Below are 15,048 nucleotides of genomic sequence, written 5' to 3'. Positions count from 1 at the left end.
TTGCTTCCACTACTTGTAGAGTAGGTCCAACTTTTCTTACCACCGCATTTCATGACTTTCATGATTCATTATTTTCATTCAGCAATATTTATTAAGTGCCTGCTGAATGATAGGCACTGTACTAATTTGAGGACATACAAAGATGAATAAAACAAAAGTTCTGCCCTCAAGGGACTCACAGTCTAGTGGGAAAGACAGACAAAGCAACAGTTACAGGCCAGAAAGTCTCTAATAGAAATATTCATACAGTGCTGGGTGAACACAATTTGGCTTCATCCTTCCTTTCCATCTACATTTTCCACTCCCTCCCCATAAACACATGCCACTCCAGATCCATTTACATTTAGCAAATGTGATACGCACTTTTGGGGCTTAGCTCATACTTTCTTTGTGTGAAATGCCCTTCCCTATGCCTGCTGAAATCCTATTAGGACCAACTTCAGGTAACTCCAGAATATTGTTTCTGTTATCCAGAGTTGATCACATCCACATATTTTCTCCCATAAAATCTCTAAAGGCAGTTTTTCATAGTCTGCCTTGAAATCAGTTCATCTATTCCCTAGTACAGTGCTTGTGCTGAACAGACATTGAATATACTTTTCTACTGCTGAGTCTCCAAATAACAACTTTATTTCTAGTCTATTCTGTTTCCTTCAGTAAAATAAAAACAGTATGGCCAGGCATGGTGGCTCACATCTGTAATCCCAGCACTTTGGGAGGCTGAGGTGGGCAGATCACCTGAGGTTGGGAGTTCAAGACCAGCCTGGCCAACGCAATGAAACCCCATCTCTACTAAAAATACAAAAATTAACCAGGCATGTTGGCTCATGCCTGTAGTCCCAGCCACTCAGGAGGCTGAGGCAGGAGAATCACTTGAACGCAGGAGGCAGAGGTTGCAGTGAGATCACGCCACTGCACTCCAGCCTGGGCAACAGAGTGAGACTTGGTCTCAAAAAAAAAAGAAAAAACAGTATATGGCCTATTTATTACTTTTTGCAACTGGCCTGAAGTCTGGTCACAAATAAAATGAATTAGGATTATAAGATGAATATGAGTGTTTCTAAAAACTATTAAACACAATGTAAAAAGTATATTAGGTACTAGAGTATAATGGATACTGTTGGTTTTCTGCCCCAGGTGTAAATGTGAGAGCATTCCTGGGATACAGGCTTTAGTATTTAGCAACCCAATATGTGTGAGCAGTGACTCAGATATCTCAGAGAAAGAAGGTTTTTGAAATTTTCAGAAATGTGATAGACTGGTAAGAAATCAAGGAAGTATGTATATACTACATATATACTATATGTAGTGTGCATGGCCTATATATGTATATATGACATACATATGTAGTATATACATACTACATACATACTATATGTATGTATACATATACATTTCCCACATACAATTCCCACAGAAAAAAATAATTTCCAATGTAGATGAACTCACGTTTTAAAAAGTATGAGCAGGAAGAATTGGTCCACCATGAATGACAGTAGACGCAAGAGAAAGATGTGTTGGCAGCTCTAGAACTAACAGGGCTCTGTGAAAGAGGTTATAAAATAAATATGCTTTTTTTTTTTTTTTTTATACTTTAAGTTCTAGGGTACATGTGCCTAACGTGCAGGTTTGTTACATATGTATACTTGTGCCATGTTGGTGTGCTGCACCCATCAACTCGTCAGCACCCATCAATTCGTCATTTATATCAGGTATAACTCCCAATGCAATCCCTCCCCCCTCCACCCTCCCCGTGATATGCCCCGATGTGTGATGTTCCCCTTCCCGAGTCCAAGTGATGTCATTGTTCAGTTCCCACCTATGAGTGAGAACATGCGGTGTTTGGTTTTCTGTTCTTGTGATAGTTTGCTAAGAATGATGGTTTCCAGCTGCATCCATGTCCCTACAAAGGACGCAAACTCATCCTTTTTTATGGCTGCATAATATTCCATGGTGTATATGTGCCACATTTTCTTAATCCAGTCTGTCACAGATGGACATTTGGGTTGATTCCAAGTCTTTGCTATTGTGAATAGTGCCGCAATAAACATACGTGTGCATGTGTCTTTATAGCAGCATGATTTATAATCCTTTGGGTATATACCCAGTAGTGGGATGGCTGGGTCATATGGTACATCTAGTTCTAGATCCGTGAGGAATCGCCATACTGTTTTCCATAATGGTTGAACTAGTTTACAATCCCACCAACAGTGTAAAAGTGTTCCTATTTCTCCACATCCTCTCCAGCACCTGTTGTTTCCTGACTTTTTAATGATTGCCATTCTAACTGGTGTGAGATGGTATCTCATTGTGGTTTTGATTTGCATTTCTCTGATGGCCAGTGATGATGAGCATTTTTTCATGTGTCTGTTGGCTGTATGAATGTCTTCTTTTGAGAAATGTCTGTTCATATCCTTTGCCCATTTTTTGATGGGGTTGTTTTTTTCTTGTAGATTTGTTTGAGTTCTTTGTAGATTCTGGATATTAGCCCTTTGTCAGATGAGTAGATTGCAAAAATTTTCTCCCATTCTGTAGGTTGCCTGTTCACTCTGATGGTAGTTTCTTTTGCTGTGCAGAAGCTCTTTAGTTTAATTAGATCCCATTTGTCAATTTTGGCTTTTGCTGCCATTGCTTTTGGTGTTTTAGACATGAAGTCCTTGCCCATGCCCATGTCCTGAATGGTACTACCTAGGTTTTCTTCTAGGGTTTTTATGGTATTAGGTCTAACATTTAAGTCTCTAATCCATCTTGAATTGATTTTCGTATAAGGAGTAAGGAAAGGATCCAGTTTCAGCTTTCTACTTATGGCTAGCCAATTTTCCCAGCACCATTTATTAAATAGGGAATCCTTTCCCCATTTCTTGTTTCTCTCAGGTTTGTCAAAGATCAGATGGCTGTAGATGTGTGGTATTATTTCTGAGGACTCTGTTCTGTTCCATTTGTCTATATGTCTGTTTTGGTACCAGTACCATGCTGTTTTGGTTACTGTAGCCTTGTAGTATAGTTTGAAGTCAGGTAGCGTGATGCCTACAGCTTTGTTCTTTTGACTTAGGATTGTCTTGGCAATGCGGGCTCTTTTTTGGTTCCATATGAACTTTAAAGCCGTTTTTTCCAATTCTGTGAAGAAACTCATTGGTAGCTTGATGAGGATGGCATTGAATCTATAAATAACCTTGGGCAGTATGGCCATTTTCACGATATTGATTCTTCCTATCCATGAGCATGGTATGTTTTTCCATTTGTTTGTGTCCTCTTTGATTTCACTGAGCAGTGGTTTGTAGTTCTCCTTGAAGAGGTCCTTTACATCCCTTGTAAGTTGGATTCCTAGGTATTTTATTCTCTTTGAAGCAATTGTGAATGGAAGTTCATTCATGATTTGGCTCTCTGTTTGTCTGTTACTGGTGTATAAGAATGCTTGTGATTTTTGCACATTAATTTTGTATCCTGAGACTTTGCTGAAGTTGCTTATCAGCTTAAGGAGATTTTGGGCTGAGACAATGGGGTTTTCTAAATATACAATCATGTCATCTGCAAACAGGGACAATTTGACTTCTTCTTTTCCTAACTGGATACCCTTTATTATCTTTCTCTTGCCTGATTGCCCAGGCCAGAACTTCCAACACTATGTTGAATAGGAGTGGTGAGAGAGGGCATCCCTGTCTTGTGCCAGTTTTCAAAGGGAATTTTTCCAGTTTTTGCCCATTCAGTATGATATTGGCTGTGGGTTTGTCATAAATAGCTCTTATTATTTTGAGGTACGTTCCATCAATACCAAATTTATTGAGCCTTTTTAGCATGAAGGGCTGTTGAATTTTGTCAAAAGCCTTTTCTGCATCTATTGAGATAATTATGTGGTTCTTGTCTTTGGTTCTGTTTATATGCTGGATTACGTTTATTGATTTGCGAATGTTGAACCAGCCTTGCATCCCAGGGATGAAGCCCACTTGATCATGGTGGATAAGCTTTTTGATGTGCCTCTGAATCCGGTTTGCCAGTATTTTATTGAGGATTTTTGCATCGAAGTTCATCAGGGATATTGGTCTAAAATTCTCTTTTTTTGTTGTATCTCTGCCAGGCTTTGGTATCAGGATGATGTTGGCCTCATAAAATGAGTTAGGGAGCATTCCCTCTTTTTCAATTGATTGGAATCGTTTCAGAAGGAATGGTACCAGCTCCTCCTTGTACCTCTGGTAGAATTCAGCTGTGAATCCATCTGGTCCTGGACTTTTTTTGTTTGGTAGGCTATTAATGATTGCCTCAATTTCAGAGCCTGCTATTGGTCTATTCAGGGATTCAACTTCTTCCTGGTTTAGTCTTGGAAGAGTGTAAGTGTCCAGGAAATTATCCATTTCTTCTAGATTTTCTAGTTGATTTGCGTAGAGGTGTTTATAGTATTCTCTGATGGTAGTTTGTATTTCTGTGGGGTCGGTGGTGTTATCCCGTTTATCATTTTTTATTGCGTCTATTTGATTCTTCTCTCTTTTCTTCTTTATTAGTCTTGCTAGCGGTCTGTCAATTTTGTTGATCTTTTCAAAAAACCAACTCCTGGACTCATTGATTTTTTGGAGGGTTTTTTGTGTCTCTATCTCCTTCAGTTCTGCTCTGATCTTAGTTATTTCTTGCCTTCTGCTAGCTTTTGAATGTGTTTGCTCTTGCTTCTCCAGTTCTTTTAATTGTGATGTTAGAGTGTCAATTTTAGATCTTTCCAGCTTTCTCTTGTGGGCATTTAGTGCTATAAATTTCCCACTACACACTGCTTTAAATGTGTCCCAGAGATTCTGGTATGTTGTATCTTTGTTCTCATTGGTTTCAAAGAACATCTTTATTTCTGCCTTCATTTTGTTATGTACCCAGTAGTCATTCAGGAGCAGGTTGTTCAGTTTCCATGTAGTTGAGCGATTTTGATTGAGTTTCTTAGTCCTGAGTTCTAGTTTGATTGCACTGTGGTCTGAGAGACAGTTTGTTATAATTTCTGTTCTTTTACATTTGCTGAGGAGTGCTTTACTTCCAATTATGTGGTCAATTTTGGAATAAGTGTGATGTGGTGCTGAGAAGAATGTATATTCTGTTGATTTGGGGTGGAGAGTTCTATAGATGTCTATTAGGTCCGCTTGGTGCAGAGATGAGTTCAATTCCTGGATATCCTTGTTAACTTTCTGTCTCGTTGATCTGTCTAATGTTGACAGTGGAGTGTTGAAGTCTCCCATTATTATTGTATGGGAGTCTAAGTCTCTTTGTAAGTCTCTAAGGACTTGTTTTATGAATTTGGGTGCTCCTGTATTGGGTGCATATATATTTAGGATAGTTAGCTCTTCCTGTTGAATTGATCCCTTTACCATTATGTCATGGCCTTCTTTGTCTCTTTTGATCTTTGATGGTTTAAAGTCTATTTTATCAGAGACTAGGATTGCAATCCCTGCTTTTTTTTGTTCTCCATTTGCTTGGTAGATCTTCCTCCATCCCTTTATTTTGAGCCTATGTATGTCTCTGCATGTGAGATGGGTCTCCTGAATAGAGCAGACTGATGGGTCTTGACTCTTTATCCAGTTTGCCAGTCTGTGTCTTTTAATTGGAGCATTTAGTCCATTAACATTTAAGGTTAATATTGTTATGTGTGAACTTGATCCTGCCATTATGATATCAACTAGTTATTTTGCTCGTTAGTTGATGCAGTTTCTTCCTAGCCTCGACGGTCTTTACATTTTGGCATGTTTTTGCAATGGCTGGTACCGGTTGTTCCTTTCCATGTTTAGGGCTTCCTTCAGGGTCTCTTGTAAGGCAGGCCTGGTGGTGACAAAATCTCTAAGCATTTGCTTATCTGTAAAGGATTTTATTTCTCCTTCACTTATGAAACTTAGTTTGGCTGGATATGAAATTCTGGGTTGAAAATTCTTTTAAGAACGTTGAATATTGGCCCCCACTCTCTTCTGGCTTGTAGAGTTTCTGCCGAGAGGTCTGCTTTTAGTCGGATGGGCTTCCCTTTGTGGGTAACCAGACCTTTCTCTCTGGCTGCCCTTAAGATTTTTTCCTTCATTTCAACTTCGGTGAATCTGGCAATTATGTGTCTTGGAGTTGCTCTTCTCGAGGAGTATCTTTGTGGCGTTCTCTGTATTTCCTGAATTTGAATGTTGGCCTGCCCTACTAGGTTGGGGAAGTTCTCCTGGATGATATCCTGAAGAGTGTTTTCCAACTTTGTTCCATTTTCCCCTTCACTTTCAGGCACCCCAATCAGACGTAGATTTGGTCTTTTTACATAATCCCATACTTCTTTCAGGCTTTGTTCATTTCTTTTTCTTCTTTTTTCTTTTGGTTTCTCTTCTCGCTTCATTTCATTCATTTGATCCTCAATCGCTGATACTCTTTCCTCCAGTTGATCGAGTTGGTTACTGATGCTTGTGGATTTGTCACGTATTTCTCGTGTCATGGTTTTCATCTCTGTCATTTCATTTATGACCTTCTCTGCATTAATTATTCTAGCTATCAATTCTTCCACTCTTTTTTCAAGATTTTTAGTTTCTTTGCGCTGGGTACGTAATTCCTCCTTTAGCTCTGATAAGTTTGATGGACTGAAGCCTTCTTCTCTCATCTCGTCAAAGTCATTCTTTGACCAGCTTTGATCTGTTGCTGGCGATGAGCTGCGCTTCTTTGCAGGGAGAGATGCGCTCTTATTTTTTGAATTTCCAGCTTTTCTGCCCTGCTTCTTCCCCATCTTTGTGGTTTTATCTGCCTCTGATCTTTGATGATGGTGACGTACTGATGGGGTTTTGGTATAGGTGTTCTTCCTGTTTGATAGTTTTCCTTCTAATAGTCAGGACCCTCAGCTGTAGGTCTGTTGGAGATTGCTTGAGGTCCACTCCAGACCCTGTTTGCCTGGGTATCAGCAGCAGAGGTTGCAGAAGATAGAATATTGCTGAACAGCGAGTGTACCTGTCTGATTCTTCCTTTGGAAGCTTCCTCTCAGGGGTGTACTCCACCCTGTGAGGTGTGGGGTGTCAGACTGCCCCTAGTGGGGGATGTCTCCCAGTTAGGCTACTCAGGGGTCAGGGACCCACTTGAGCAGGCAGTCTGTCCGTTCTCAGATCTCAACCTCCGTGTTGGGAGATCCACTGCTCTCTTCAAAGCTGTCAGACAGAGTCATTCGCGTCTGTACAGGCCTCTGCTGCTTCCCCTGTTGTTGTTTAGCTGTGTCCTGTCCCCAGAGGTGGAGTCTCAGTTGAAAATGCAGAAATCACTGGTCTTCTGTGTCGCTCGCGCCGGGATTTGGAGACTGAAACTGTTCCTATTCGGCCATCTTGCTCCGCCCCCCATAAATATGCTTTAATAGAATAAAGAAATAAAAGAAGTAATAGAAACTACAAAAAAAAAAAAAGAATAAGACAATGTGGGAAAAGAGGTTGATTTAAATAAGGGCCATATTGAACTTCTAGAATGAAAAAAGTCATTAAAAATAGACTCAATGAAAAATATGAAAAAGTTTTGAAGAGTAGAATAAGAATGTTAAGCATATTTTCTAATAAGGACTCCAGAATGTGAGACTAGAAAAAACGAAAGATAATGTTTAAAATACATAGATCATCAGATTGAGAAATTAGAAGTTTTACACAGGATTATTAAAACTGAGTCCACACCCATAAAAATTACAGTGAAAGGATGAAATACCAGACAAAATGATAAAAGCAACCAGATAAGATACAAGGGAACAACAGTGTGACCAACAGCAGACTTCTCAACAGCTACAAGAAAGGCCAGAAGGCAGGGCAGTAGTATAATATACTACATGAGGTGTTGTTCTAGGTATTCAGTATACATTAATGAAAAACAGATATAAATTTTGGCTTGCATGAAACTTAATTCTAGGTAGAGAAGAGAGATTAACGTAATACATACAATAAGTATAGGGTATGTGAGAAAGAGGTAAGTACTGTGGGGTGGAGGGAGAAACAGGGTGAGCAGAATTAAGAGTGCTAGTGAGAAAGGAGGTGTAATATTAAATAAGGGTCAAGGTATAAGGCTCATTGGGAATGTGACATATGAGCAAAGACTTGAAAGAGGTGAGGGAGTTAACCATGTACAAATCTGAGGAAAGAACACCGCGAGCGGATGGAACAGCCTATCCTGAGCCCAGAGTGCGTGTGTTGTGTTCAAGGAATAGCAAGAAAGTGCATTTAGCTAGAACTCTATGATTGAGGAGTAAAGTAGTAAGAGGTAAGAGAGTAAAAGAGGCAGCCCTCTCACTCCAACCGCACAAAATCCGTATTTTTCAATACTCAAAAAAAAAAAAAAAAAAAACTTTCTAAGTCAACTCAGCGTCACAGACTACAGCATAATTAAAATTGGAAATATTTAGGCACAACCACAAATGAAAATACCTAAATTTGTGGATTTCAGCCCCTAACAGTATTATAAGGAAATGTCTAGCCTTAAATTTATTTCTAAGAACATAAGAATGAGGCAAATTGGTCAGCTATAAGCATTCTTCAACTCAGGAAGTTAGAAAGGGGAAACAGAGTAGAACTTAAAGAAAAACTGTGAAGAAGTTTAACATAAACAAAATCTGGTTCTTTGAAATTACTAATAAAAATAGATAACACCCCTGGAGATGTTGAACAAGAAAGAAAGAAAAATATGTCAAATTAAAAGGACATAACCACCAATTCAGTGGAGATCTCAGAATTATAAGAGAATGACTCTAGGAAAATAAATTTGAAAACAAAATGTGCACTTTTCTTGAAACATACAAATGTCTAAAAAGTGATTTAAGAGTAGTAGAAAACTTGAAAAGACTGATTATCATTAAAGAAATTCAGCCAGTAGCCAGAGTCCTCTTAAAAGAAAGAAAGAGAAAAAAAAGATGGTCGAGTTTCAGAAGCAAGTTTTACCCAACTTCAGTGAACAATTAACTTCTGTTATATAAGCTATTTCAGAGAATGAAAAGGAAAGGTATCTAACTTCTCTTTCGAGGCTTATATAATTTTGACACCAACTAGACAAGAATAACATGAGAAAATTATAAACCAATCTCATTTATAAACATATATGCAGAAACCCTAAATTAAGCATTTTAAAATAATTCAGCAAAAAATATACACATATGCCTATATTTATACATATATATTCTTCAAATAGGTATTGTTTCAGGAGACCATGAGAAAAGAAACTTACAAACTTTATAAACCAATCTCATAAGCAGAAATGCTAATTAAATATGTTCATATTGAATAGAGCAAAAAAGTGCCTATGTATATATACATATATATACATAAATTTTTATTATAGCAGGAATTTTTTTTTTTTTGAGATGGAGTCTCACTCTGTCGTCCAGGCTGGAGTACAATGGCATGATCTCGGCTCACTGCAACATCCACCTCGCAGGTTCAAGCAATTCTCGTGCCTCAACCTCCCGAGTAGCTGGGATTACAGGCGCCTGCCACCACACCTGACTAATTTTTGTATTTTTAGTAGAGACAATGTTTCACCATATTGGCCAGGCTGGTCTCAATCTCGTGACCTCAAGTGATCTGTCTGCCTCGGCCTCCCAAAGTGCTGGGATTACAGGTGTGAGCCACTGCACACAGCAGATCATAGCAGGGATTTTCATGACCATTTCCACATGATACTATGGTCAAACGCTGATAAAGTATTCTGTTATTATGGTTATTTATGTGAATGTTCTATGATTCATTTTTCTTCTTTCTTAAATCTTATCAGATATGTTAATTTTTAGTGTTAATATGTAGGGTTTATGAAAGAAAAAGTGATCATTTTCTGCTTTTATTGTAGCTCTTCCTTACCTAACCTGAATGTCAGAGCCGTGCTCCATGAGTGTAGTAACATCATGATTCCGTTTCATTGAACCATCTTTTCATCCTCCTCGGCTCCTGCAAGGCTAATAACTGCACAGCAAGAGCCTGTGGAGGATACTTACAATTGGAGCAACAGCAACAACATCACCTGCTCTCCAGTAATGTGGATAACAGTCCTCACTGAAGACCAAGGGGGAAAAAGCAGGGACAGACAACTCAGTTGAATGGGCTCTGTAGTTGATGTCTGTTTTTTCTGCCTAGTATTCATATCTTTCTTATGCACACAGTACCCAGATTTTGGTTGGGAGACTAACCTGCCCCTGTGTTCTGCTGAAGCAGACTTTATTCCAAAGCCCTAGAATTAAATCTCATAGGCTCTAAGCAGCAAGTTCCAGGATTTGGGTTTGAGCAAGTAGGATGCTGTCTTCCTCTTTCCCATGACACTCAGAGCTGCTGGCAACTAGGAGGGAAAAGTGTGCCAGAGAATGAAGCCAAATTTGGGAAACAAATCTGAGAAATGAATAAAGGAGAACTGGTTCCTAGTGACATGGGTTGAGGCCTGGATCAATGAGTGCCAGAAGCTACCTGTGTACAAACTGTACAAAGCCACTGTTCACTCCAGTAGACTGTCCTTTTGATACACTCCGTGTTTTTACAAACCCTACTAAAACCCAGGCTGGCTCTCCTTTACACTAGACTTACAGTGTGGAGGATGGAAAGGAGGTGGGATTTGGAGCAATTACGCTCTTTCTTCCTCTCTCCTGAAATTGCCTCTGGTGATCTCCTCCTTACCTAGTTCCCTGGGGCTAGGAAAGGGCCCTGAGGAGGAATCCTTGCTGCTAGAGATGAAACTCATCATTAGTGGCAGCTCTGACTTTGCAGCAGGTGACTTCCCTTGTTTTAACTTCAGCACCCTCTGTGATCGCCCCATTTTCAGAAAAGTATAATGGAAGCATTTCACATATAAATAAAAACTGAATGCTATCTTCCAGACACAGTGAGAATTAAGTTCCACAGACACTATTCAATAGATAATTCAGTTACAGTAATTATCATTGTACAGTTCAGTGGTTTCACCTTAAAAAATATTGAGCATAAGTAGTTACAAGTAAGCTGGCAGTAATTTAATATTAATAAAAAGTGCAGTATGTTTACTTAATAGGAATTATATTGTATTTTTAATCATATTGTTTTTTCTCTATGTATTTACAAGCTTCCACCTGATTTTAACCTATTCACACCATTAAGGAAATGTAATGGCTACCTTAACCACTAATTCTGGTTATGGTAAACATATAGCGTATATTCATTCCTCTAAAAATTACATATACTTCACTTTCACAGAATTATTTGTAATCCTTTACCCTAGGGCAGAAGACTCAGGGGGAAGGAGGGGAAGTATTAAAAAGAAGTAAAATATTATGCAAGATGGGAAGAAGTTTTACTTTGGGGAGCCTATGGGACTATTCCTTTAAGTAGACCTAGTTATGATTGGAATGTGTTTGACTTTGCATTAATCACCTGCAGCTACTGCTACCTAGGCAAGCCCCAGTTATAAATTAGTGATGAGATCTGCAGAGGGAGGAGATGGAGATTCCTGAATATACACTGAATGAAGCAGCATGCCCTGAGGAGTAGTCTGAGGAAAGATGCCATTTGGGCAGATAGTGTCGATATTTAATTTGAGGTTGTTTGTTTTTGACACAGATCTCGCTATGTTGCCCAGGCTGGTCTAGAACTCCTGGGGTCAAGTGATTCTCCTTTGTCAGCCTCCCAAGTAGCTGAAATTATAGGCGAATGCCTGTAACTTTTTTTTTTTTTTTTACTACAGTGATTCTGTTTAGCTATTTTTAAACTGCTTTTCTTGTACTGAGTGATCTCCTTGAACTGCCACAACTCTACCAATATTGAATGGGCAGTTACACTAATGTCAGTGGAAGGGACATGAGATTAGCACTTTTTCTAGGGTGTAAATTCATAATGAACTCTCCTAGATAATAGTTTCTTGTGTTACTTAAACACCACTATATTTCAGCAGGGCTTACTAAAATAGAATGTGATCAGCAAGGATCTTAATGCTCTTGGTTTTTTGGTTGGACTTGAAGGTAATGATTTTCACAGCAGTAAAGTGGGGAGTGTTCTCCTTAGGATCGAGAAAGGACTTTCCATTGCTTTCTTTGGGCATTGCCTTTTTTCTCAAAAGTGACAGTATGACTTCTGTGTATAAGCAACTATTAGGTTCACATCTTATCTGACAGTAGGTTAATGTGGAAAATACTATATTGTGAAAAATGTATCTCACAATATTCTAGCAGATGCTGCTAGTATAATAGCCTAATGTAACAAATGCACCAAATGTGCTCAAGCATGTTTTTGACACTATTTTCATAAGTGATGATATATCCTAATTGAAACTTACTAAAATTGTTTTCATCTCCAACTGTCAATGAAAACATACCAAACTATGTGTTTTGTATACCCATGATTTAAGAATATAAAATGTGTATTCCTTTTGGCTTCCACTCTGTAGTCTAGAGTTAAAAATACAAGATTTTAGCCTTCTGTATATTAGTCCAACAAGTTTGCTCAGGCTCCAGGTACGTATTCATTCTCCTTCATTACTTCTTCAGCCAATAGTAGGTTTAAACTCGAAGATTCTTATAAAACATTTAAAATTTTTTTAACTACATTGTTATACGGAATAGTGTTAGTGTCTTTTTTCTTTCCTTTTTAATTCATGGACTGGATCTCTTTGGGAATCTTCAAAGAAAGTTCTGTATATTTATTTTTATCATTGTATATTCATTTGTGTATACTGTGTCTTTTCATCATGTAATTCTTTTCTTAAATCTTTCTTGCAAAACCCAACACACATTAGAAAAGGGTAAAAAATGCAAAATGAATAGCCCATTTATCACAAAGCAAAACCCATGTAATTACCATCCAGGTCAAGGAAAGAAACAGTGTCTCAGTAACCCCAGAAACTCCCATCCTGCCCTTCCCAATCACTGTTCTTCTCTCCCACCTCCAGAGTTAACTACAATTTTTACTTTATGTTAATTACTTTTTTTGCTTTTCTTTGTAATGTTACCACCTATTAATACATCGGGAACATAATGGTTTAGTTCTGCTTGGTTTGAGGTTTTGGTTTTTGGGTTGTTTGATTTTTTGTTTCTTTTTGTTACTTTACATAAATGGAATTATGCAGCTAGGTATCCTTTTGGGCCCAATATGTTTTACTTACAATCACATTTGTAAATGTAGTTATAATTGGTTTTCATTGCTGTATAGTATGCGGTTGTATGAACTCAGTACAAATTATTTATCCATTCTATTGCTTGGATCCAATATGAATAATGCTGCTGTGAACATTCTTTCATATGTCTCTTGATAAACATTGCACATATTTCTGATGGGTATATATGTAGGAGTGGAACTGCCAGCTCATAGCGTATGTGTATTTATAACATTTAAAAAATTGGTATCACTTCACATTTCTACAAGAGAACTATGATAGTTCCCAGTGCTTTGTCCTCACCACAGTTGGTATTCTTTTAGCTCATCTGCTTGTTGTGTAGTGTTACCTTGTAGTTTTCATTTCCATTCCCCTGATTATGGATGAAGTCAAACAATTCAAAGAAACCTGCTGATATTTTTATTAGAATTTAATTTAATCTATTGATTAATTTGGAGAGAATGTTACAAAATTGAGCTTTCTAGTACAGTAACAGTTTATATAGTACTTTTTGATTTCTCTCAGTAATGTTCATAGTTTTCTGTATCGAGGCCTTGCATATCATTTGTTACATTTATTCCTACATATTTTATATTTAAATGCCATAATAAATGCTATTTTAATAAATTTTATTTTCTATTTGCTTCTGATATAATGTATGGATTTCTACATTTTACCTTTGTATACAACTGCAGTTCATCTGTAGATTTGTTCCTGTGTACATAATTATGTAATCTGCACATAAGGGCTTTTTAAAAAAATCTAGTCCCCTTCCAAATCATTATACTTTTTATTTCATTTTATTGTCGTCTTCACTAGCTGGTATCTCCACTACAGTGTTGACTAAAAGTAGTAATAGTTGGCAATTTCAAAGGGGAAACATTAACATTTTTTGCTATTAAGTATGATGTTGCATGTTGCTAGATTTGGTTTGCTAATAGTATATTTAGGATTTTTTCATCTAGATTCATGAATGAAAAAATCTTTTAATTTTTCTTTTTTATAATGCCCTTATTAGATTTTGGTTTTAATATTTTGCTAAATTCTTAAAGGAAGTTGAGGAGTGGTTTCTCTTTCTCTACTATCTGAAAGAGTTTGTGTAAGGCTAGCATTATTAATTAGAATTCACTAGTGAAGCCATCTAGGCCAAAGTTTCTTATTTTGTTTTGTATGTGTATTTTGGAAAGGCTTTTAATTACAAATTCAATTGCTTTAGTAAGACTGTTTCTGAACAGTCTTCCACCGTGTCTTTTGGTTGGTAATAACTTTCTAGAAAGATGTCTATTTCAGAGGTCTCCGACCCCCTGGCCGCAGACCAGTACCAGTCCATGGCCTGTTGGGAATGGGTGCCACACAGCAGGAGGTGAGCAGCAGTGGGCTAGCGAACATTACAGCCTGAGCTCAGCCTCCTGTCAGATCAGTGGCAGCATTAGATTACCCTCTACACCCTGTCCATGGAAAAACTGTCTTCCAGGAAACTGGTCGCTGGTGCCAAAAAGGTTGGAGATCACTGGTATATTTCATTCAAATTTCAAATTTACTAGAAGAAACTTGTTCATCCTATCCTCTTATTTTTTTCATGGTCTGTAGAATATATAGTGATGTCTCCTTCTTCATTCCTGATCATTGTTATTTGTCCCTTCTTTTTTTTCTTAATTGGACTCTCCAGAAGTTTATTCATTTTATTAGTCTTTCAAATCACCCATTTCTATTATTTAGTTACTAAAAGTATACCTTTAATTTCCAACAAATATAGATATTTTATTCTCCTCTAGAACAGAGTTGAGTTTCTAATCAGTCAAAAGCATTATGAATAATTTTCATCATTTGAAATTATTTGCTTTAATTTAAAAATTCTGTGTACTTGGGAAAATTATATTTTGTAGTTATTAGGTATAATATTCTGCATGTGACCATTAGGTCAATTTTGCTTATTGTGATGTTCAAATCTTCTACATCCTTATGGTACTTACTTGTCCGCCCATTTAGTCAGTTACTGAGGGAAGTGTG

The 15,048-nt window shown here is 37.6% G+C and overlaps 1 protein-coding gene across 5 annotated transcripts in view; it reads left to right on the top strand.

Moving 5' to 3' along the window:
• The window catches only part of SYT14 (synaptotagmin 14), a 240,433-nt gene that overhangs the window by 208,750 nt on the left and 16,635 nt on the right, over positions 1 to 15,048 (top strand). The gene's annotated exons all lie outside the window — the stretch shown is intronic.

Source organism: Rhinopithecus roxellana, chromosome 8, assembly GCF_007565055.1.
Source record: "Rhinopithecus roxellana isolate Shanxi Qingling chromosome 8, ASM756505v1, whole genome shotgun sequence".
Lineage (NCBI taxonomy): Eukaryota > Metazoa > Chordata > Mammalia > Primates > Cercopithecidae > Rhinopithecus > Rhinopithecus roxellana.
Note: the sequence above shows the minus strand (reverse complement) of the source record. Positions and strands in the feature narration are given on the sequence as shown.